We start from the raw sequence: 27,182 nt of genomic DNA on the forward strand, positions 1-27,182 counted from the left end.
AGAGATATGCTAAAAAAATCCATTTTCGATCCAAAAATGTAGCATAAACTTTCTTCTTTTGCACCTGATGTAATTATGATTAGAATTTCAAAAAATTAACATCACCATTGTGTCCAAAATGTGCCAAAATCCCAGCCTAGACTCCTGGATCATATCTATCCGACTCCATGTGAAGGAGATATGTAGAAAACACTGTTTTGAGAGCCAAAAACAACAAAAACGAGTTGCAATACTTCTTGTTCTTGCCGTTATCTGGCAAGTAGCAAATACAATTCATGTGGTGCCCATCACGAGCCCCACGGGCCGTATGAACCCCGTCACCGTGCACATGGCAAAAACTCAAGCAGTTAAGTGGCCCCGTGTGCCATGGAGTGACTTTTGATAGTTTGATCGAATCAAACTGATTAAACTGGCAAAAGTTGCTATGTGGAACACAGGACCATTGAACGGCTCAAATCTTTTCCATGTGCATGATGAGGGGGTTCATACAGCCCATGGCACTCGAGATGGGCAAGAAAACATCATGTTAGTACGCAAATTGCGTGTGATGCACATTGAATCTGAAATGTGCTCAAAAAAATTATTTTAATGCTTGTGGGATCGATCCGTGTAATATGGCAAGTAGTAAATACAGCTCATGTGGTGCCCACCATCCCAAGCCCCACGAGCCGTATGAACCCCCTCGCCGTGCACATGGCATAAAATGGAGCTGTTATGTGGCCCTCTATGCCACAAAGTGAATTTTGGCAGTTTGATCAAAAGTTGCTCCATGGCAATGGGGCCACGTAATGGCTTGATATTCCTCCATGTGAACGACAATGGGGTTCATACGGCCCGTGGGGCTTGATATGGATAAGAAAACATCATGTTAGTACGTGAATTGCTTCGGACGCACATGGATCAAGACAAAAGTTCACTCAAGCTGATAATTTTATTTAATTTCAAAGATACATCGAGGCGTGCAATGCACGTAGCTAAGATAGCCTTCATTGAAAGCGTCTTGACCTAGGCTCCTTAAAGGTGGTTTTTCACCAATTTGTGATACAATATCTTCCTTGCTTGTTATTCATTACCCAAGGCAAAGGCCGCAATATCCTAAAAGGCTTCCTGTCCTTTTCTACCAAAACTATGGATTGTTGCCTCTCTATTTACAAGAATACATTTGTGGGCATTTAGGGATATGGGAAACTCGGTCAAAATAGAGCTTAGCACTCTACACTTGTACATCTCCAATGATGCAAAGTCCGTATACTCATTGTGGATGACATGGATCATCTCTTCATTGAATCTTGGGAGATAATACCACAAGGTGGCATCCTTTGAGTCACCCTCCATGCAAGATCCACCTTTTTGTAGGGCAAACTGATCCATCTCCAAATCAGACTGCAAGGAAACAATGTCGGATTATGATTCTAAGAAACAACAATGAGAATTCAGAAGAATGAAGTACTTACTAGTGTCACATCATCTTGCTCGCAAAGGTTCTTTTTGGTTATGTCGATTGTGACAAGATCAATGTGCTTCACTACTCTGAGAACACTGTCATAAAAATATTTCTCCTCATCAATGGTTTGTAGAACTCTCGCCATGAGGGAATCCATGGAATTATGTTCCTCTGACAAGGCTCACATGTTGATTAGGGGAGCAGAGGAGTAGTCCTCTTGGAACTTGGTCTTTTGACTGTGGTTTTTTGAATCACAAACCCCAACATATATTGCAAGAATAGAGTGGGATTCATCCTGATGCATTTCAAAGGAGTGGGTAATGTCATCAAGGAATATAAATTCTTGATCATCCACTATAATTGGATGCATGGTACACAAGAGCAGCTCTAGGATCTCATTTTCGACATCCTCCCCTTCTAGGTCTTGGTCAATTTCTTCCAAAGTAGGCTTGCCTTCGAAAGCATCCTCGGAGATGGCTTGTTATATTCACTTGCTTTACCTTTTCCCTTGCTTTTCTCAATTGCCTCCATCACCATCACAGTGACCTTCTTCGAGAGTATATTTTCCATCTTTCACCACACTTTGAATAATTGATATGACCTCAAGCACAATTTAAACCTTCTTTTTGTCGAAAGGCCAATTTTTGGTTCTATACTCACTTTTGATGCCCAATTTCACTTTTTTCGACTTGATGGATGGCCTTCTTGTGTTAAGGGGATTGCATGACCTCACCCTTGTAGACTTCTAAGCTCCAAAATTAGAAAAATGAAAAAAAATGCAAGTTTTTCTAGGAATTACCCTAAAATACACTTTTAGCCTTTTTCTTAGATCTATGGTCTTTATAAACCCTCTTTTAATAACTACTACCAGCCTTTAGCTTGTTTTAGTCTTGTAGGTCAACAAATGGTTAACAAATGGTTATTCCTCTTGACATCCCCTCTACTGGCTCTTTCTCACATTCTATATAGTAGCTTGCAACAAGAATTCATTCATGTGCTTAAACAAGCTAGCTAATCATACTCGTCCAAGTATCAAGCAAAAATTTGTCTCCAATTCTCATTTTCAAAAAAGAAATCACAATTTTCTCTCACACATGTTGATGACTAACTTTTTGAGACTTTTTATTGTGGTTGTGCATTCACACCCTCATGTACATGCATTCCATGCCCTCAATCACCAACTTTCATAGATGCACTATCCTTCCTTGAGTTTTCACCACTTTTGACAAAATATCTTTTCAGTGAAATGCAGATCCAAAATGATGAGAGAACTTGTTGACCTTGTCCACTTACCCTACTATTATTAGAACAAAATAAATAAACCAACAATAGGCTCAAAGCTCAGAAATACTCAACAAACAATTTCCTAACTAAACTCTTTTTTTTTCTTGCATTTTTTTCACCTAGTGATTTTACCACTCTATCAGAAAGTAAAGTCTTGCACTATAAGCTCTAATCCTATCTGCAATACTTATCCTAATCACACAAAACAAAGACCAAGGAAGCCTTGATCTCCTTCTTTAACCTATCTTATCTACTAAATCTACTTAAGGCGACTTTGCCAAATTTGATTGAGCTCACACTATTCTAGATACTTGTTCCCCAACAATGGCGCTAATGTCTTGGGACCACCATGGTCAACACCTATCACATCTCAAAATGAGATGGATCCAAGACTAAAATGTCAATCTGCGGAAGCAAGTGACTCAACTAGGGCATGGAGACACGCCAAGAGGTTGTCAATCTCTTGTTTGAACACAATACACTCCACTTTGATGTTCAATGTGCATTCTACCTACTACAAATCCAGATTCCTTCCTTTAAACTTTTCACATGACCACATGAAACCCACAAGAAAATCAAATTCAAATGACTCGAAATGCAATAGACAACTTCCCTAGACTTTACGGAACAGAATTGGATCATCAAACTTGCAATCCGACCTCGGGAGAAAGACAAAATTTTCTCCAGTAGGCTAGATGTAGATTTTTCTTGTAGATTTTGGACTCGCTTACTAAGTTCTCTTAAGTGTTGAGAACCTCGTACAATTGCAAAAACACAATAGACACTCGGATAGTGAGATATGTCACCTGGAAGGTTGCATAATCCTGGTTTCTTGATTCTCACAAAGTGCTTGCAATGTAGGTATCCACATGTAGAACTTGATGAGATGAGCACAATGGTGGCCTCGGAATTTGGATGTGAGATCCATCTGGTGCAGTGCAAAGAGATAAATTTACATTAAAAAGAAGACGACACACGCTGTATAGAAGAACCTTATCTACTTTCTTTTCTCATAATAATTATATCTGTTGTATAGGAGAACCTTTCCTCTTTTGTGAGAGCTTTAGGTATTTAGATACTGTAGCTAAACTGTTATTGGACCCCTTAGTCTTCTGGCCAATAGGAATCAGGCAAGCCATTGGGCTGTTGAATGCTTATTGGACCCCTTGGGAGACTATCCAATAATCTTGTAGAGAGCTTAATTTCTATTTGTTCTTTATCAAGTGTTTTTAAATGAATTCAACTAGATTTACTCTAGCCTAATTCTCATTGGTCCACCTCTATGTCCATCCAATAGGATTTCAATGTACCTTGGGGGAAATTGGCCTAGGGAGATGACATGTGTCCACTATGCCCTTTGTTAAAGGGAGCTTGCAAGAGTGTGTGTGTGTGTGTGTGTGTGTTTCTCTCTCATCCCCTACTAGGAGGGCTTTCCCCCTCAAGGATAGGGATGTGGGAAAACTTTTGAGTCTTCCCACAAGCATCCAATTTACCCTAAGCTTGACCATTGGACATAACCTTTGAAGTTTGGAACCTTAGCATTTTGGAAGTCTTAAGGGGCTGAACCTTAGGGTCTTTGAAGCCTATTGATGAACATTGATCTTTTGCAGATGTCCACTCTTTTGGATCCCTATTTTCCCTCCTTTGGATCTCTACTGTGACCAGTTTTCCAGCCTAACCAATATTCTAGCTTTTTCTCCCCTCGTACTTCCCCATATCAAATGATTAGTTTAACATGACAAAATCATTTAGGAGACTTTGATATTAGTTATTATGGCATTACCTCTCTCTTGAAATCATAGTTGTCCTTGACTATGGGGTAGAGAAGATAAAGCCTATTCATTAGTCCTTTTTCTAGCGGGTAGAGGATTCCTATCTTACCCTACGACATCATTCCAAAAAGGATGACTAATCGATTTGGCACTTGAGAGCCTAAGTTTTCGCAATCATGTCTGTGCATTAGTTTTATCATTCTTCCATAGTAGAATGACAAGCTCTACTTGGTGTTTGAAAGACATCGTCTTCGCAAACTTGATCCTAAGAATGCATACTTCTTAACATTTGTGCACAATAAAGAAAAAGAGAGTTTTATAAGACAAAAACTTTGTTCATTTTAAACATTTTTACATTTGCTTACTCTAGGGAAGCGTTGTAAGCATTGACAAGGTTTAGGTTATCCTTTAATTGTATGCCTTGTTGTTGGGGGTCCCATCGTTGCAATAGCTCCAATAACCAACAAAAATTATCAATCCGGAGGGATGAGCTACCCGGCCAAGGCATGGAAACACTCACACGGTTAGTGAGCTAATCGTGGCATCACAAATGGTTAACTCTATGAGGTGAGCTTCTTGGCGTATGGAGGACCTAAGACGCAATGAAGGGCAATCTTCATCTTCACCTCTAATCAACTCAATCACACACACTACACTTTAGGAAAAATATGGACTCTCCTAGGGCCCTTTTGACTAGGGAAGGGTTAGTGGAGGACCAATGAGAGGGCTCTTGGGATATCACCTATAGCCTAAGGAGAGATGGGGGTAGCCTATTTGTCCCCCTCTTCAATGCTTGATTCCTAGAGAGAAAGGGGAGGTGGACTAGGGGGGGGTGTAAGACCGGGGAAAGAGGTGTCATAAAGCCTAGAGAGGGACCCTTGACAAAAAGGTAGCCCAAAAGAAAAATTGCGCAGGTCAAAAAACCCTAAAAATTTGAAATTTTTGAAAAGTCTCAAAAATGACTGTTTCCCCTCCAAAATTGCCCAAAACATAACCAAACATCAAAAAGTCACTTTTTCTCTCGAAATTCCCTCTCTCCCACAAACTTCTCTCCCCTGCCCCCTCCCCTCCCCTCACTTCCTCTGTGCAGTCAACCCCACCATAGCCAAAATCTCACTCTCCATCTTCTCTAGCTCTCCCTCCCCTCCCCCCTCCATTCTCTCTGTGCTGTGCAGCCCAACATAGCCCAAATCTCATCACTATCCTCCTCTTCAGTTGTCCCCCCTCCCTCTCCTCACTCTCTCTACAGTCAACCACACCATAACCAAATTCTCACTCTCCATCCTCTCTAGCTCTCCCTCCCCTCACCCCTCCATTCTCCACAATGGAGCCCACCATAGCCCAAAGCTCATCACTATCCCACCATAGCCAAAAGCTCACCCTCCATCCTCTCTATCTCTCCCTTTCTCCCCTTCATTCTCTCTCTACTGTGTAGACCTCACTATCCTTCTCTCCAACCCTCACCCCCCTCCCCCTTCCCAATCTCTCTCTCTGTGTGGCCACCCGACCTCTTCTCAAGCATGTCCACCCATACCACGCATAGACGGCCCAAGTTGGAGATACAAAAGGTCATACTGCACAACACAAATATCTGAAAGGTGGAATGGATCCCATAGGTATTTAGCAAGGCTCATGGGTCTACATGAAACCGTTCAGTGTTGGTCCTCATGGAGTACAATGTCGAGGCATACTGTAACGCCATTGGAAGTGAAGACTGGTGGCTTTCAAAACAAAATATGGAATGGTGTCCATCACTCAATATGTGTATAGTGTACCTGAGATCCACTTGCAGAGAGCTTCAAACCAATTTGCACCTCATTGTAAGTCTAATGCTAAGTCATCTTATGGATATGTCCTCTTTAATTTGCATGTGTTCATAGTTTTTGACAATGGTATTTGTAAACCTATTTTCTAATCCATCTTACTTGCGAAGCAACCGCTTGAATGCCTCTCGGGTACCTTTATGGTTGTGCATGCTATAGATAAGAACTAATCTATATAACTCAACAATGTATACTAATTTAAAATATAGTAGCTAACACCATATTTGTTCTATTACAGGATGTTATTGTAGTGGATGCTTGGGCTCAACTTGGTTTGGTGTCAAGTGGAAAGTGCGACTTCTCCAATTAGAATCTCATTTTAAATAGTCTTTGTTTGGTGTGTATACTTGTGGATATGGAGGTCCATGGAGTTATCAATGATGAGACAAGCCTTGCTAAGAGCATAGTGTTAGGAAATAAGACGTAGCTAAATAGATTTTTGAGTAGATTACTTAATGGAGAGAGATAGATTTCACACACAAGAGATTATAGAGTAGAGAGAGAGAGAGAGAGTACACACGATATACGTGGTTCACCCAATGTGGGCTATGTCCACGGGAAAGCATCCACTCAATGGCTTTAGCACTTCAAAAGAAGAAGTAGTTTACAAAGGGATTATACCCTTAATGGAGCTCCCGCCTTGCTTCCCTCTCACCACCCCACACTCACCTTGTTGCATCAACTTCACACTATGAAATGTGTGTAGAAATGGCCTCCTTTTATAGGCCAAAAGGGTTGCCCTCTCTTATGAGAGGCAGCCATGTGTAGCCGCCCTTGTGCGAATAAGTCCAAATCAGACCCTCCAATCCGTCTACGTGTGGCTGCCCTTGAAAAGACAAGTCCGCTTTTGAATTCGGCCACCGGCCATTGAATTCGGCCACCGGCCACCGGCCATTGACTTCCGACCACCTGCCACCGGCCATTGACTTCCGACCACCGGCCATCGGCCATTGACTATCGGCCACCGGCCAACCGACCGGTTGTTTTCCGACCACTTTCCGGCCGCCGTCCGGCCATAATATTCCGGCGAAAAATAAAAGTCTCGGGGGCCTCCGCCCCCGAGGCCTCTAAAGTTTCCCGTGATTCTAGTTCGTGAAAATTTTGGTTTTCGGTGAGTGATTTTCCTTCACGCACGATGTCTTCTCCTCATAATGGGGGCCTTACAAATGTGCGCTTTTACCACAGAAAATTACAAGGGTAAATTAGTCTCCATACTTAACAATCTCCCACTTGGAGACTGATCTCCAAACCAAATCTGTAACTGCTTTCCATTCTAGCTTCTTATCCTTGAATGCCGATTGAAGATGAGCAAAAGCTCAACTTCTCCTTGTTGACCACCTTTGTAAACATGTCTGCAGGATTTTCACTTGTATGCATCTTTCCTAGCTTTAGCTGTCCCTCTTCCAAAAGAGTGCGTATGAAGTGATATCTCACCTCAATGTGCTTTGTCTTTGAATGAAAGGCTGAGTTCTTCGCAAGATGGATAGCACTTTGGCTATCACTATACAAGACACAATTGTCTTGTTTGAATCCAAGCTCTTCTAAGAATCTATGAAGCCACATAATTTCTTTGCTTGCCTCCGTCATTGCTACATACTCTGCTTCAATGGTAGAAAGTGAAACCAATTTCTGCAGCTTTGAAGCTCAGCTTACTGCTCTGCCTCCAACCATGAACACATAGCCAGTAGTTCTCCTTCGAGTATCTTTGTCACCTGCCATATCTGCATCAGCATACCCTTCTAGAAAAATATCAGTTCCTCCAAAATACAAAGCATTTGTTGTTGTCCTTTTTAGATACCTAAGTATCCACTTCACAGCTTGCCAATGCTCTTTACCTGGGTTGTCCATGAACCTACTCACAACTCCCACTGCATGTGCAATGTCTGGCCTTGTCCAGACCATAGCATACATTAGAGAACCTACCGCTGCAGTATATGGAACTTTAGACATATAGGCTATCTCCTCTTCTGTCTTTGGACACATAGCCTTCGTTAGTTTAAAATGACCAACCAAAGGTGTAGAAACTGGTTTTTCATTTTGCATTGCAAACCTTTCTAGTACCTTCTTGATGTAATCTTCTTGAGATAGCTTTATTTTCTTCTTCGTCATGTCCCTTGATATTTTCATACCAAGTATCCTCTTTGCAACACCTAAATATTTCATTGAAAAATATTTGGACAGCTCCTCTTTTAGGTCTTTGATGTCCTGCATGTTAGCACTTGCAATCAACATCTCATCAACATACAACATTAGGATGATGAATTTCCCATCTCCTAAATTCTTCGTGTAGACGCAGTGATCCGAGTTGCATCTTGTGAATCCATGATCCAACATCCATCGATCAAACTTCAAGTACCATTTTCTTGATGCTTGCTTTAAAGCATACAAGCTCTTCTTTAATCTGCAAACCATTTTCTCCTTACCTTTTACTTCATACCCCTTTGGTTGAAGCATGTAGATTTCCTCCTCTATGTCACCGTGAGAGAATTCCGTATTTACATCCATTTGCTCGAGATTTAGATCATGAGCAGCCACAAGGCTTAAGACAAGCCTAATTGAGTTCATTTTTACAACAGGAGAAAATATTTCATTGAAGTCAATACCTTTCTTTTGAGAAAAACCTTTTACCACAAGCCTAGACTTGTACCTTTTCTTCCCACCTTCTTCTTCCTTAAGCTTGTACACCCATTTTTTTTGAAGTGCCCGCTTACCTTTAGGCAACTCAACCAACTCCCATGTTTGGTTGCGATGTAGTGAGTCCATCTCCACTTGCATGCTCTTCGTCCATTCTTCTTTGGATTCATGTTGCATACCTTCTTCGTATGATTCCGGCTCTCTAGAATCTGAGATCAAGAGATGGTTGAAGGAAGGAACAAACCTTTCTGGAGGTCTACTTGCTCTTGTAGATCTTCAGGGAATAGGTTGAGGCTCCTCATTTGGTTGACGTTGTTGCACATTGTCACTGTTTGTAGTCCTTGAGTCTTCACCGTCCTCAAGCTCCATGTACTCATCACCTGTTTCTTTTGTTTGTTTTCTTTCCAAGTAATCTTTGTACATAATTTGTTCGTTAAAAATTACATCCCTACTCCTTAAGATTTTACCATCTTCAGGATTCCATAGGCAATACCCAAAGTCTCCTTCTCCATAGACAATGAAGAAACACTTTTTGGACTTTGCATCTAGCTTTGATCTTAGGCTTCTATCTATGTGCATGAAAGCCTCACACCCAAACACTTTGAGAAATGCATAATTCACCGGTTTACCTGTCCATGCCTCTTCTGGAACTCCCCCATCCAATGCCGTTGAGGGTGACTGATTGATTAAGTACACAGGCGTACTTACAGTTTCCGCCCAAAGCTCAAGTGGTAGGCCTGCATGTAGCCACATGCTTCGTGCTTGTTCCATGATCCTGTTCATCCTTTCCGAAATCCCATTTTATTGAGGTGTCCTTGGGGTTGTCCTTTGCCTCCGAATGCCATTGCTAGCACAAAAGCTTTCAAAAGCTTGGATGCAATATTCGCCTCCATTGTCATATCTGAGGCATTTAACCTTGGTACCTGTTTCATTCTCCACAAAGGCTTTCTACCTTTGAAATATGGAAAGTACATCGGATTTATTCTTCATGACATAAACCCATGTTTTTCTAGTTGCATCGTCTATGAATGTTACATAGTACAATGAGCCACCAAGTGATGGTGTACTTGCAGGACCCCAAACATCAGAATGAACCAACTCAAGTTTTTTATTTTTTCTTTCATTTCCTGATTTTTGAAATTTTACCCTCTTTTTTTTACCATAAACACAATCTTCACAGAACTCTAAGTCCACTTATTTCAAACCTGGTAGAAGCTTTTTTGTTTGAAGGATTTGCATTCCTTTGGCACTCATATGCCCAAGTCGGTAGTGCCACACCGCACTGTCAACTTTTGTAGTTGCTGCACAAGCTCAAGGTTGCTTGCTAACAGCACACAAGTAAAGTGTACTGACCTTTTCTTCCTTGGAAACCACCAAAGATCCCTTTGAGATCTTCCACTGTTTGTTTCCGAATGCAATGTTGTGACCTTCATCGTCCAATTGTCCTGCAGAGATTAAATTTTTGCGAAGAGGAGGAACATGCCTAACATCTTTAAGCTTCCATTCATTTTCGTTAACAGTTTTGAAAGAAACTGTACCTTTGTCGACAATCTCATAAGCTTCATCATCTCCCAAGTATAAATACCCAAAATTACCTTTGGTGTAGTCTTGGAAATGTTGCTTGTGTGGTGTCGCATGGAATGAAGCCCCGGAATCTACTATCCAGGAATTAGACACATTGTCTAATGAGAGAATTAGAGCATCTTGCTCTAATTTACCTGCCACATTGGCCTCCGATGTTGGCTTGTTGTCTTGAGACTCTGTCTCCTTCTTCTTCTTGGACCAGCAATCCTTCTTGACGTGGCCCTTCTTGCCGCAGTTCCAACATTCAAGAACTGATTTTGTGCGTGACTTGCTCCGTCTTGAGCGATCACCACCCTTTTGGCTTTTGAACCTCTCCTTAGGCCTTCCTCTTGTTTCCACTGACAATGCAGCACTTGATGATTCTCCTGTGCTTCTCCTTCGTATTTCCTCGCTTAGGAAAACACCCACAACATCATCAAACTTAAGAGTATTTGTACCAGAGATAGAATTACTTACAGCCATCACAAGGCTATCCCAACTATCCGGTAGAGATGATAGTATAAGGAGAGCTCGCACTTCGTCATCGAAATTGATTTTCACCGATCGAAGTTGACTTATGTTTGTGCTAAAGTCATTTAGGTGTTCTGCAACTGAGCCATTCTCTGCCATCTTTAGATTGAACAAGCGCTTCATAAGAAATACATTATTGGATGCTGATGGTTTCTTGTAGAAGTCGTCAAGTGACTTCATCAAGTCCTCCGTGGTCTTTATCTCCGAAACATTGAAGGCCACCATTGATGCCAAGCTTAACCGGATTGTTCCCAATGCCTTTCGATCAAGGACAATCCATGCTTCATCTGCCATTGTTGCGAGCTTCTTCGCAAGACCGCCTAGTGGAAAATAAAGGTCCTTCTGGTAGAGATAGTCTTCAATCTGCATCTTCCAATGTTGGTAGTTTTTTCCGTTGAACTTCTCAATCTTGAGCTTCCCTTCCTCCGCCATAACTCCCACTCAATTCAAGGAATCCTTTCCTTGAGATAATTTAGCTACGAGCAAACCTTAGTCTGATACCAGTTGTTAGGAAATAAGACGTAGCTAAATAGATTTTTGAATAGATTACTTAATGGAGAGAGATAGATTTCACACACAAGAGATTATAGAGTAGAGAGAGAGAGAGAAAGAGAGTACACACGATATACATGGTTCACCCAATGTGGGCTACGTCCACGGGAAAGCAGCCACTCAATGGCTTTAGTACTTCAAAAGAAGAAGTAGTTTACAAAGGGATTATACCCTTAATAGAGCTCCCGTCTTGCTTCACTCTCACCACCTCACACTCACCTTGTTGCATCAACTTCACACTATGAAATGTGTGTAGAAATGGCCTCCTTTTATAGGCCAAAAGGGATGCCCTCTCTTATGAGAGGCAGCCATGTGTAGCCACCCTTGTGTGAATAAGTCCAAATTGGACCCTCCAATCCGCCCATGTGTGGTCGCCCTTGAAAAGACAAGTTCGCTTTTGAATTCGTCCACCGGCCACCGGCCATTGACTTCCGACCACTGGCCACGGGCCATTGACTTTCAACCACCGGCCATCGGCCATTGACTACCGGCCACCGGCCAACTGACCGGTTGTTTTCCGACCACTTTCCGGCCGCCGTCCGGCCTTAATATTTCGGCGAAAAAACTGTTGATTCTTGTCCGTGAAAATTTTGGTTTCCGGTGAGTGATTTTCCTTCACGCACGATGGCTTCTCCTCATAATGGGGGCCTTACAAATGTGCGCTTTTACCACAGAAAATTACAAGGGTAAATCAGGCTCCATACTTAACACATAGCAATTGCCTCAGTCTATATTCAATTCAATGTATTTGATCCAGTACATAACATCCCAAGCTATTATTGTAGACAAGCTACAAACTTTGTAATGAAACTACTTGAATAGAAAGCACTCTTGTTTCATTACATTTTTGTCCACTCTAGTTAATCTTCAACTATATGATGTTGTGCTTGTGATCAATTTTTGTTTCATCTAATCTTGTATGTGTATTGTGCTTCCTGCCAAATTTTTGGTGCTCATAAGTGAATTGATCAAGTAAATTGATTTTTTGGTAGCAAGTACACCTTTGCAATGTGCCTGCATGTAGATCTAGTAAGCCATCTAACCTCAAAGGTCAGGTTTGATTCATTTTCTGTTGTATGAGCACTTAGAGTTTATCTCAAAATGGTGGCAAGCTTTAAATTCTTAGAAGAATCCCATACTCAAGACTAATCTAATCAAGATAGAGCAATCATATTTCCTTGTGTTGTAGGCATAGACATGAACCTCCTTTGGCATTGAACAAACATTTAGTTCATGAGCACTCAGAGTTTATCTCAATATATTTGGCAGGCTTCAAATTTTTGAAAGAATACACTCAAACCTAATCCAAGAAAGATAGAGCAATTATATTCCCTCATGTTTGCAAGCACACACATGAATCCCCTCTTGGCATTGTGCAAACACTTCGTTCTACCTTTGCCATCAATAATGCAATGTCATGCTATTATGTTGTATTTGATATGAGTTTGTGTAAGTTCAACCATAAGTTTGTGTTCTTTGAAATCCCCAAGGAAAACAGAGTATGAAATCAAAATAAAGAAAAGAGAATGAACAAACAAGATAGAGATAGGGTATATATATATATATATATACATATATATAAATATAAATAAATAAATAAATATATATATTGTACATAGATAGATGGAGGATAAACAGACAGACAGACATATAGATATAGATAAATACATAAATAGATAAATAGATAGATAGATAGATAGATAGATGGATAGATAATTCGATAGATGGATACATAAATACATAGATAGATACACATGCAAATAAAAAACACAAAGATAGATACATAGATAGATAACTAGGGATAGAGAGAGGGAGAGAGAGAGAGAGAGAGAGACCCTTTTGGAACTCAAGGGCATTGCCCCTTTACTGAGGATACACTTTTATGATGGACAAATGACATGATACATGGATCAAACCCAAGACAAGTTATTCCTTGTATTGATTGCTAATTCAGTATGCATCATGCATACTTTGAGCCATCTGTATAGCAGAGAATGAGTAGAGAATGCATCATGCACATGGTGAGCCATCTATAGCCATTTGTAGTAGAGGATGAGTTTGCTTTTTCTAGATATATCATATGAGCTATAGTTTTGTAAAATGCTTCTTTGGATGGATGTTCATGGTTATCTTGTAGGCCCAAGGCCACCATGCCCAAAACTAGGCAAGCACAAAGAGTAGGAGGCAAGGTAGGGGGTGCATAGGCTTTGGGAGGACCAAGGAAAGCCTGCTATCCACAAGGGAGTGCATTTGGGCCCTCCATAGGTATATGGAAGGCCCAAATGCGCTCCCTTGTGGCAGGATTTCTTTGGGTCTCCCAAGGACTATGCATCCCTTGCCTTGCCTTCTATTTGTTCCAGCTTGCTTTGGCATGGTTGACATGGTCCTACAAGATGTTCAAACTTCACTCAATCATGCAATAATAGCTATCTCATACCATGGCGCGTTGCAAGCCCCCCTTTGATTTTCAGGATAGTGCCCCATAGTGTGTATGCTCTAGTTTTGGTCTCAAAATAAAAAGGGGGTGCTTTTCTTGGTTGTACAAGACACTTTTTAGTCTCACAAAGGCCTACAAGTGAAACAGAGCTGAAGCAAATGGCCATAACATCCACAAAAAGGAGAGATACAGAGAGAGATAATTGATTCTTAAAGAAGCTACCCATAAAGGAGCCAATATTCTATTAGTAAAAAACACTACTCTATAAGTTTATGCAAAAATTAATTGATTATACATGGCTAGCTAGCTGCAAGCAAAGAGATATTGGGGGGGGGGGGGGAGAGAGAGAGAGAGAGAGAGAGAGAGAGAGAGAGATAATAAAGGTTTTCTAAACCCATCCCATGCCTCTTTTCCATCCAATGCATGAATAGGCACCCTTGCCTCTTCTCCTAAACTAACCAACTAGCCCCTACCTTTGAAGCGTAGGTTGATATAGTTTTGCATCCTCAAAAATGCTACCATGATGCAATTACATGGCCCATCTTGATGCACGCTTATGAGTGATGGGTAATCCTCCCCACTAGCATAATTCTCAACATTGGTTCAACAATTTCTATATTAGTTATGAACCCCTAGAATTCACCAAGAATTTACCGTATTCATGTGACACACTTGTATAAGCATCAAACCCCTCAGTAAGAATCAAATATTTAAAGAAATTTCTACATGGAAAATAATTTGCAAGATCAAAGATTTCATATATTAAAGCCATAGCGCTTATTGTTACAAAACCATGTCCATTGTAGACCACCTCAAACATGATTGAGATTACAAAGTAAAAGCTATGTTGATAGATTTGTTCATTATGGATACATGTTCAGCATGTATAGAGTACAAATCTAAATTCTTCAAATGTTGCCTTAAATACACTCAGGTTTGAAACCACAGTGCCCTTGTGTAAAGTAACATCGCCATTGCTTGACATACTTGACCTTCCTATGCTTGGGATCCATCTCTGTCTCATGGCTATGGAGTTTCCACCTGTGGTTCACGGACACCCTTCTGTGTCCTTCCAACTAGAAAGTTTATGATGTGACTCCACCTTACATGAAAAATAAATATTATGTTCCATAGCTTGCAAGAAGTTGGTTATGCTAGAGTCTTTTCCATAGCTTGTGTGACGGTTGTGTATTAGTGTTGTGGGATTCAATAGAGGCAAAGGTGGATGTGAAGACAACTACATTAGCTTGTAATCATGGTGGGCTTGGTTGATAGGGGAAGTTGAGTATGAGGGAAGGGGTAGGGTCAGGGGAGGGGACATTGACATTGAAATGGAAGATTGAGGATCTAGATGAAGAGGTAGTTGCTGTAGATCTTGGCTTACGGTAGAGTTGGTATTTTTGAGGGAGGAAAGTGAACAATGGAAGAGGGTACATGGATAGAAAGAAGAGAGGAGAGAGGAATGTGACAGTGAGACGAAGGGTTTAGCAGGTAGATGAAGAGGCAGATCCAGGAGTGTGTGAGAATGAGAGGGAGGGTTTAGCAGGTAGATGGAGAGGGAGATGCAAAATTCTGTAAGAGTGAGAAGGAGGATTTAGCATTTAGATGAAGAGGGAGATGCAGCAAGTCCTGGCTATGGTGGGCATGGCTAATTTGAGGAAGGCAAGTGAGAGAGACAAAGAGGAGACATGGAGAGAGAGAAAGGGATTTTGGAGGCAAAAAATGATGTTTTGATATTAGGATCCCTCTCCCTCTTTATGACACCCCCTTTTTTCTAGAAGATGCTGAAAAGCTAGAGAGAGAAGGTGCATACAAGATAACCATGAACATCCATCCAAAGACGTATTTTGCAAGGCAAGGGATGCATAGTCCTTGGGAGGCCCAAAGAAAGCATGCAACAAGCGCTCAAATGGAAGGCTCAAATGCGCTCCCTTGTTGCAGGCTTTCTTTGGGCCTCCCAAGGCCTATGCACCCCCTGCCTTGCCTCCTACTCTTTGTGCTTGCTTAATTTTGGGCATGGTGGCCTTGGGCCTACAAGATAACCATGAAAATCCATCCAAAGAAGCATTTTACAAAACTATAGCTCATATGATATATCTAGAAAAAGCAAACTCATCCTCTACTACAAATGGCTATAGATGGCTCACCATGTGCATGATGCATTCTCTGCTACAGATGGATCAAAGTATGCATGATGCATACTCAATTAGCAATCAATACAACGAATAACTTGTCTTGGGTTTGATCCATGTGTCATGTCATTTGTCCATCATAAAAGTGTATCCTCAATAAAGGGGCAATGCCCTTGAGTTCCAAAAGGGTCTCTTTCTCTCTCTCTCTCTCTCTCTCTCTCTCTATCCCTAGTTATCTATCTATGTATCTATCTTTGTTTTTTTTATTTGCATGTGTATCTATGTATGTATTTATGTATCTATCTATCGAATTATCTATCCATCTATCTATCTATCTATTTATCTATTAATGTATTTATCTATATCTATCTGTCTGTCTGTCTGTTTATCCTCCATCTATCTATGTACAATATATATATATATATATATATATATACTCTATCTCTATCTTGTTTGTTCGTTCTCTTTTCTTTATTTTGATTTCATACTCTGTTTTCCTTGGGGATTTCAAAGAACAAAAACTTATGGTTGAACTTACACAAACTCATATCAAATACAACATAATAGCATGCCATTGCATTATTGATGGCAAAGGTAGAACGAAGTGTTTGCACAATGCCAAGAGGGGATTCATGTGTGTGCTTGCAAACATGAGGGAATATGATTGCTCTATCTTTCTTGGATTAGGTTTGAGTGTATTCTTTCAAAAATTTGAAGCCTGCCAAATATATTGAGATAAAATCTGAGTGCTCATGAACTAAATGTTTGTTCAATGCCAAAGGAGGTTCATGTCTATGCCTGCAACACAAGGAAATATGATTGCTCTATCTTGCTTAGATTAGTCTTGAGTATGGGATTCTTCTAAGAATTTAAAGCTTGCCACCATTTCGAGATAAACTCTAAGTGCTCATACAATAGAAAATGAATCAAACCTGACCTTTGAGGTTAGATGGCTTACTAGATCTACATGCAGGCACATTGCAAAGGTGTACTTGCTACCAAAAAATCAATTTACTTGATCAATTCACTTATGAGCACCAAAAATTTGGCAGGAAGCACAATACACATACAAGATTAGATGAAACAAAAATTGATCACAAGCACAACATCATATAGTTGAAGATTAACTAGAGTGGACAAAAATGTAATGAAACAAGAGTGCTTTCTATTCAAGTAGTTTCATTACAAAGTTTGTAGCTTGTCTACAATAATAGCTTGGGATGTTATGTACTGGATCATATACATTGAATGGAATATAGACTGAGGAAATTGCTATGCTCTTAGCAAGGCTTGTCTCATCATTGATAACTCCATGGACCTCCATATCCACAAGTATACACACCAAACAAAGACTATTTAGAATGAGCTTCAGAGTGGAAAAGTCGCACTTTCCACTTGACACCAAATCATGTTGAGCCCCATCATCCTATAATAACATCCTATAATACAACAAATATGGTGTTAGCTACTATATTTTAAATTAGTATACATTGTTGAGTTATATAGATTAGTTCTTATCTATAGCATGCACAACCATAAAGGTACCCGAGAAGCATTCAAGCGGTTGCTTTGCAAGTAAGCTGGATAAAAAAATACGTTCACAAATACCGTTGTCAAAAAATATGAACACATGAAAATTAAAGAGGACATATCCATAAGATGACTTAGCATTAGACTTACAATGAGGTGAAAATTGGTTTGAAGCTCTCTGCAAGTGGATCTCAGGTACACTTTACACATGTTGAGTGATGGACTCCTTTCCAGATTTTGTTTTGAAAGCCATCAGTCTTCACTTCCAATGGGATTCCAGTATGCCTCGACATTGTACTCCATGAGGACCAACACTGAACGGTTGCATGTATACCCATGAGCCTTGCTAAATACCAGTGGGATCCATTCCACCTTCGAGCTCTTTGTGTTGTGCAGTATGACCTTTTGTATCTCCAACTTGGGCCGTCTATGCGTGGTATGGGTGGACATGCTTGAGAAGAGGTTGGGTGGCCACACAGTAGAGAGATATTGGGAAGGGGGAGGGGGGTTGAGGGTTGGAGAGAAGGATAGTGAGGTCTACATAGTAGAGAGAGAATGACGGGGAGAAAGGGAGAGATAGAGAGGATGGAGGGTGAGCTTTTGGCTATGGTGGGATAGTGATGAGCTTTGGGCTATGGTGGGCTGCATTGTGGAGAATGGAGGGGTGAGGGGAGGAAGAGCTAGAAAGGATGGAGAGTGATCATTTGGCTATGGTGGGGTTGATTGTAGAGAGAGTGAGGAGAGGGAGGGGGGACAACTGAAGAGGAGGATAGTGATGAGCTTTGGGCTATGGTGGGCTGCACAACACAGAGAGAATGGAGGGTGGAGGGGAGGGAGAGCTAGAGAAGATGGAGAGTGAGATTTTGGCTATGGTGGGGTTGACTGCAGAGAGGAAGTGAGGGGAGGGGAGGGGGCAGGGGAGAGAAGATTGTGGGAGAGAGGGAATTTGGAGAGAAAAAGTGACTTTTTGATGTTTGGTTATGTTTTGGGAAATTTTGGAGGGGAAACGGTCATTTTTGAGACTTTTCAAAAATTTCAAATTTTTAGGGTTTTTTGACTTGCACAATTTTTCTTTTGGGGTCCCTTTTTGTCAAGGGTCCCTCTCTAGGCTTTATGACACCTCTTTCCCCCTTTTTACCCCCCCCCCCCGTCCACCTCCCCTTTCTCTCTAGGAATCAAGCATTCAAGAGGGGGACAAATAGGCTACCCCCCTATCTCTCCTTAGGCTATAGGTGATATCCCAAGAGCCCTCTCATTGGTCCTCCACTGACCCTTCCCTAATCAAAAGGGCCCTAGGAGATTCCATATTTTTCCTAATGTTGCCATACCTGTTTTATCATCTTTGAATCTGCATTCACGTTGGTTGGGTTGTCCTTCTTTGATTGTGAAGACTCCATTATCTGTTTGATTCTCCAATTAGGCATGTTGATAGGAGTCTTTGATGTTGTTGTTGCAGGCCTCTCTTCACTGTCGGCATTTGGATTTTGACTAGGAGCATTGGAAGACTTTGGAATCCAAATCTCTTGATGACCTTTGTATCTCCATTGTTGCCCTTGTTGAGCTCTAGGTCTTGTTGAGTTCTTGAGATATTCAAGCAGTTCTGGTGTAGTTGCAATCGGATTTTGGTTGACTAGTAGCCAAATCTTTGTATAATCTGTGTAAAATCCTTGTCTAAGAGGAACATTCTTTGAGATCTGTCTTTGTTTTGTATCCTCTTGAGAGTTGTGGTTGACATAAGCATCTTTCAATGCTGTCCTATTGTATACCTGCTTCTAAGGTATCCTCAGATATTGTTGAGGTTGATACTTTGGGGGCCTTCTTTCTTGCGAGGGACTTGTAGTTACTTCATATGCCCTAACCTGCGGTTTTGGTACCCATATCTGTCTATTATCTCCATAGTACTTTTGTTCATTTAAGCTCCATTGTGATGCTATCCATCCCATGTGTTTGTCTTTCTGTGTTGATTTCTTGTCTTAAATCCAAACCGAATCATTGACTTGGACTAAACTGCTCTGAACAAACACTTCCTTAACTTTTCTTTGATTTCTTGAGTACTTTGGATGATATACCTTTGCTTTTGTGGGTGTCTCCTTGGAGGTTTTCGTTGGGTCATCACTTGACTTGCTTGAAAGTCTTGGTCTTCATTCTTGGTTGTCTCTGAAGAGTCCATCATGTTTGCATTCTATATTTATAACATCTCTTGGGCCATTGGCATTCCCATTATGATGTTGTCTGTGGCATATCTTTTGATGTGATCATGTGGACTTGAGCTGTGATGATTTGTGAACTTACTTCAATGGTGGTGGAGATGATTCCCCAGCATTCTACTCGTTTGTTTCCTGATATGCTTACAAATTCAGAAGCATATTCTAGCTGTGGTTGGTCACATGTTTTCCAAGTGCAAAAAGACATGAGGTTCTTGTCTAACTGAAAATCTAGCTTTACTTCACTTGTCAGCTTTTCTTTGTTTTCACCAACAATATTGCACTTGATTGTCTTAGGATTTGTGTCTGAACAGGTTTCTGGGTTCACTCGGGTAATATCCTTTAGCTCTAGAGAGGATGGGCTATAATAGATTCTTTTCTGTGAAATGAACCATCCTTTCTAATCTATCACTGGATGCACTTCTATGAGCTGGTATGTGGGCCGTTCAAACACAGGTTGATCCTTTTTGGTCTACATAGTGTGCATATGAATTATGTGTGCCATACAAAGCTAACATCATTCTGTTTGATGTGTCCCTTAGACTCGTGAATGATTGCACACTTGTGGTACTGGATGCAAAATCAGTTGCAAACCAGACCATCTTTTCAACCTTTGGTGATATCTCGACACCTTTACTAAATTCATGCAAGAATTTGTTGCTCAACGAATCAATTTTAAGCTTTTCGGGTGTGTGTGCATCTTTATGCTCATTTTGAACTTTCACTGCTTTTACTGGTGATTTTAATGGTAATGCAGAATCATCTGATTGCATTAAAAGTGACGCGTTAAATGCACTTACATCAAGATTTGCATTTTCATTTTGCTATGTACCTTGCTTGGCAGTTGATGTGTCCTTGTTGTCTGGATTTCTTGGACAATCTTCAGCAGAATGTCCACCTTTTCATCCACAATCTGAGCAATATGCCATAATTGGTGGTATGTTAACTGGTTCTGTCATGTCAAGCTCTAGCTGAGAAGATTCTGCTTCTATGCTTGCCAAGTTGTCGGCTTCTTCTTTTAGAACACTGAGCATCAAGTTGTAGACTACTCTATCTTGACCTTTGTATCATCTTTAGCTTGGTTCTCCAATTAGATTGGCTTCTATTGGTTGATCTGTTGGATCTTGCAATTTTGACTCTCGATTATAGATCTGACCACTGTAATCCATGTACAATGACCCTGATTGTATATGCACTAAATGGATGCCTTGCGGACTTGTGCACGTTTCTGGATAAACACTTTGGTCAATTTTTTGCACTTCTACCTGCACTTCATCTTTGAGCTTGCAATACCTAGCTCCACTGAAGTCTGTGAACATATGGGAGTTCTCTGAATCTGGCTTTACTCTGCTCAACAGGATCTTGGCTCCTGTGCTGCTTTTACTACTCATAAGATACGTATGACCTTCTGAATCTATGTACAAGACTTTGTCTCCATTGTAGCCATATAGTTGAAAAATCTGGTCGGTTGTGGTTGCACTTGTGCTCCCACTGTTATTGGCTTGTCCTACTGTACTTGAACTCTCGGATCAATTTGAGTCCATGTTGACTGGTTTGTAAAAACTGTCAATTGATAGATCTTGACGTTCTTTAGAAAAAATTTTGTTGCTCGATTTTGATTAAAACACTTTAGCCAAAGCACTTTTGCAGTTGACTGCTCTTCAGACTCGCAAGAGTTGATTAACTCCGCGATTGATCAATTTTTAGCTTGATTGCTCACGGTTTCGAGTTGACCGTTCTCTCACCGACTAATCTCATTTGCTTGTCCACGGTTTGTTGCTCTTTTTGCGGTGTGCTCGGCGTGTGGTACACTTTTTCAGGTTTGCTTTTTGCTATTTCTACGTCTTTTTTTGAACTTGTTCTGCCTTTTTTCGGGCTCTTCTTAACTTTTTCTGGCACTTCTGATGAGTTTCTTTTTATTTTTCTAAATTTTTTGAGAAATTTTGAATTTTCTTAATTTTCTGTTATTTATTTTTTTTTAAAATTGATTTTTGTGGACGATTTTGGATTCTTTATGAGTTTTTACTATTTTTGTGAATTATCTACGGAATTCTTGATTTTTTGTGAATTTTAGGATTTTTTTATGATTTTCAGAGTTTTTTACTCTTTTTATTATTTTTTTTGTAAATTTTTTATTTTTATTTTTATTTTATAGAATTTCAAAGATTCTTTTTTTTATAGTAAATTTTTCATACTTTTCAATTTTATTGTGAATATTTTAATGTTTTTTTTATAAAAAAAATTGGAATTTTTAAATTTTTAATTCCTTTTTATGGTTTTTTAATCTTTTTTTGAATTTTAAAAGCCCTTTTTTATTAAAAAAAAACTATCATTTTTTCATCTCTTTTTCTATATTTTTTTATTTTTTATTGTTTTTTTTTAATAAAATTAAAAAAAATTTAAATGTGTTTTTTCAATAATGCAAAATAGAATAAATAATATAAATTAATAAAATAAATAAAACTTTATTTACCTGTTTCTACCTGGGCTGGCGCGCGTGCGGGGTTGACTTTAACGGCGCGTGGATTTTGGAGAGGCTGGAGTGGTTAGGAAGCAAAGAAGGTCGTGCGCAATTGAAGGCAATGACTGCGGCAGCAGAGAGAGAGGACAGAGCGCGCGTGGGTGATGGGTGGTGACAGCATAGTCAGTGGGAAGGAAGGGAATCGCGATGCACGTGGCCTTGCGTGTAGCGAGTGAGAGAGAGAGAGACGACAAGAGAAAGAGCGGGAGAGAGAATAGGGTAGAGAGAGAGAGAGAGAGAGAGAGAGAGAGAGAGAGAGAGAGAGAGAGAGCTGGCACGCTAGAGAGAGGGAGGGGTTTAGTGAGAGAAAAAGGGAGAGATATAGAGAGAGTGTGAGGGAGACGTTAGAGGGAGAGAGAGTAAGGGAGAAAGAGAGTGACGAGAGAGAGAAAAAATTAGAGAGAGATGGAGAGAGAGGGAGTTAGTGAATGTATGTGTGTGTGTGTGTGATGGGTGGTATTCACTCGGAGAGAAAAAGAAGAAGAAGAAAGTTTTAACGTCGGAGGAAATTATCCCTACGGACCGTAAAGATCTATCTCACTTGGAGATTTTTTATGTGCCGCAAGGCACGAGCTTCACGCTTGAACCGGTTTTCTTTTATTTTTTATTATTTTTTATATTTTCCAATCGTCCAAAAATGCCAAAAATAGGTCGAAAATTAGCTGAAAACGCTAAAATTTGCTAAAAAATACCAAAATTTTCCACAAAAGTCCAAAAAATTCCTCAAAAACTCTAGGAATCTTAGAAAATTATCAACATTCACAGCCAAATAATTTATGATACACAAAAACACACCAAAAATAGAAGATTTTATCAAAAAATGCCAAATTTGACAAAATTTTCCACTCGATCCCCGAAAATAGCAAAACGCTCAAAGCTCAATCACGGAGGGCACTAATGCAAACAAAATGATGCCATAAATATGCACACAAAATGGCTTGTAAAGATTGCAAAATCAAAAATTTTATGGAATTATCCAAAAATTAATGCAAAAATTATCCAAATTTTATAAAAATTATCGGAAAAATACCTTTAAAAATTCTACAAATTCTCCACACATTGGGAAATAGTGCAGTCAAATAAAATTGCACAAATCACATCAATAATTTTATCAATAAAATCAAGACTAGGCAATTGAACCGGCAAAATTACCGTCAAAACTAGGTCAAAATTTGACGCGATTAGAATGTGTAATTCCCTGTTTTGAGCACAAAAGTGCAAAAATTAATCATTACACACATCAATCGTGCAATCAAAACATTGAATCAATCATACAAATTTAAACACTTTTTAGGCACACACACACAAAAAAATTGGCAGTTTTTACCAATCTTTAGGTGCGCACACAAAAGGGTTAAACTTGTCGGATTTGCAATGTGACTTCACAAATCAATAGTTAGGCATGAGAACAACACAAATCAATCATCGCAATTGAAAAATCATAACGCACACATTGATTTCTAGGTGCTCAAACATGGGCAAAATAGTGCACACACCTAAAATTAGACACACATACACTATTTAGAATGCACACACACTTGATTTTAGTGCACATACACTTGAAATTGAACATCCAAGCATGCAATCAACTCAACTAGGCACCCAATTAGCCACCTACAATCACCAATTAACAATTGAAACTTGTCAAATCATACGCCACTAAATCTTAAAAATTTCGGCATTACGAGGGCGTGAAAATGAATAATCGCAAAATTTTCAATCCACATTGCATCAACATAGCATTTCCTCAATATTACATTGCATCAACATAGCATAGCATTACATTGCATCATCATGGTGGGATCTCTACACAATTCTACTGTAAGGTCTCTACTTTCGAATTTCACACAAGTTCTATTACGCATTTGAATTTTTTGAGCTATCACTCATTATTTAAGATATTCGAGGTCAAATTATGTATCGTAGGCTGAGAAAACCTAGAATTTAAAATTTATGCTACAAAATTCTGACATGTTTAGCTATACGAATCACTAATTAACTTATTGTATGACTTATTTATTGACTGTAGAATTTTCTTTTACTACTGTAAAGTTAATATAAGACTGTAAAGTTTAACTTAAAAATGTAAAGTAAATTATCATTAAGGAAATAAATAAAATAATTATAAAGACAAAAGAATACACAAGGATGACAAATGAAGGCACATGGACTCACCTGGACTCACATAGGAGGGGACAAAGTGGGACACACTGTCACATGAAAAGGAGAGGCTAGTCTTGACTAATCTTAATGAGGGGGGACTGTGTGGCCATATCTTTTGATGATAATGACAAAGTGGTCAAGCTGATGGGTACCACAAAAATTTAAAAAAAGTTGGACGTTTTCTTTTCTGCTATAAATAGAGCATCCATACTCACACTTTAGCCATAGAGATTACCTTTAAAGCGCTCACGAAGTGCTGCCACTTCTCTTAGAGAGAAGGCGTCCACAAACCACTAAGAGAGCAAAAACTCTAGTGGATTAATAAGGTGTGTATTAATTAAGAATTCAATTATCTATGTGTGTGTGTGTGTGTGCTATCTCTTACTCTAATCTTTCTAATAGATTAGTAAGATTCAATTAGTTTTAAGAAAGATATGTGTGTATGTGTGCTATCTTTTACTCTAATCTCTTAAATAGATTGGTAATATTCAATTAGTTTTAAGAAGGATATGTGTGTGTGTGTGCTATCTCTTACTCTAATTTCTCTAATAGATTAGTAAGATTCAATTAGTTTTAAGAAGGATATGTGTGTGTGTGTGCTATCTCTTACTCTAATCTCTATAATAGATTAGAAAGAGTCAATCAGCTATGTGTGTGTGTGTGCTATCTCTTACTCTAATCTCTCTAATAGATTAGTAAGATTCAATTAGCTTTAGAAAAGGATGTGTGTGTGTTCTCTTTTACTCTAATCTTTCTATAAATGGATTAGTAAGATTCAATTAACTTTTAAAAAGATGCGTGTGCATGTTTTCTCTTACTCTAATCTCTCTAAGTATACCTACTCTCTCTAGTTAGTACATCTTCACCATTAACTTATGCATAGTTAATTGAAAGTTAATACATAAGAGAACTCATCATATTCTTATTATACATGATGAAATTCTCATTCACCAATTTTATTGTCAATTAGATTAAGTAGAATTTTGAATAATACTAAAAATTGATTTAGTTGAAGTATAGAAATGGAAGTTAGAATTGGATTAGAAATGTCATGCATAAAAGTAATGCAGTCCTAAACTTTCACTCGTAGTTTACACACTTACTTTTTTATTAATTACGATTAGCAATATTTGATGTATAGAAATTAGATATAGAACAACAACACTAAGTGTAAATCCGAGTTGGCGGGGGTTCAAATTACAGACTCTCTTTGGAAACAAGAGATTACTAGGGAAATTGACCAATTTAAAGTTCTAAGTGTATAACATAAGTGTAGTACAAAAAAATGGCTCCAAAGCATGCTCCAACCCAAGGCGCTAATGATCATGAAGCTGGTACAAGTAACGGTGGAACTCCTGCGGAACATGTTATGTCTCCACCAATCGGACCAATCGGAGCTATGGTACAGGTTAGTATTGCAGTTTCAAGTTATGCATCATTGCATATGTGAGACCATAGGAATATATTATTTACCTTATGAAAAGAAAACACGGACCGAAACCACGGGGCTTAACCCCAAGAAACTCAGCATATGTTTGACAAGTAGGAAAGATTGTCTGATTAAACTGGTTGTTATAGGAAAGAATGTTTGTCCAAAACCTTCGGTATGGTTTCCCTCAAGTCTCTCTACTTATTAGCGCTGGTATTATGTGGCAGTTGCCAAGGCGTGAGATGACGCCCAGGATGGCACCGCTGATGCTGTGGTGGGAGTACACCCAGATTAGCCCAGCTGGATACTACAGTTTGGTTTTGCCGTGGCGTGAGGATGACGCCCAGATTGGCACCGTTGTTGCTATAGAGGGAGTACGTCCAGATTAGCACAACGAGTACTTGTCGAGCGGTATGGGACGCTCATGAGGACAAGGGTTTTTATAAATAATGTATATACCGATCAGACATAATAGCGCCAGTAGAGATTCTTGAGTGAACCTAATCCAAGGGTTGTTGGTTTAAAATTAGATGAATTCTTGTTGACTATTGTTTGTAATACTGTTTGAAGGGCTGTTTTAACGAACCAGTATCATAAATAAAGTAAAGGAACATGTATGTTTAAACAGTGTGGTAGTAATTAGATAACAAAAGAAGGGTGAGTGTGGTGTGGAAAGTGGGAGAATGATACCCCGACGATATCATTCTATGGACGGGTGGACCCGATGAGTCGGGTAACTTTCCAACGCTAGAAATTATTCTTTTAAGTCATAAATATTAAAAGAGACAAACGTTGGCGGCTGTGCTTCTGAAACATGGGGAAAAAAGTGCACAGGTTGGTCACTCTAAGATTTATACTTTTAGGTATAATTGATTATAGATAGTTTTTAGATAGGGTTATGGTGGTCACGCTCCGCCATAGCGAGATAGGACCAATCCTTCACTAACGGTTCATGCCCGTGGCTACGTAGTAGCTAAGGCAATGTCCGTTGGTTTTTCCTTCTTAGGATTGGAGACCTATCAAAGGTACTCCGCTCCTCTCGACAAGGGGCAGGGACCTCACATCTACACATCTCTAGATTCTAGGGAGATTGAGAATACCACCTTGATTACCTTTTCGTTGAAGATCAATTGAATGGTCGAATGCTCCAATCCTTCATAGAA

This window comes from Adiantum capillus-veneris, chromosome 3 (genome assembly GCF_014529385.1).
Source record: "Adiantum capillus-veneris isolate H3 chromosome 3, ASM1452938v2, whole genome shotgun sequence".
NCBI lineage: Eukaryota > Viridiplantae > Streptophyta > Polypodiopsida > Polypodiales > Pteridaceae > Adiantum > Adiantum capillus-veneris.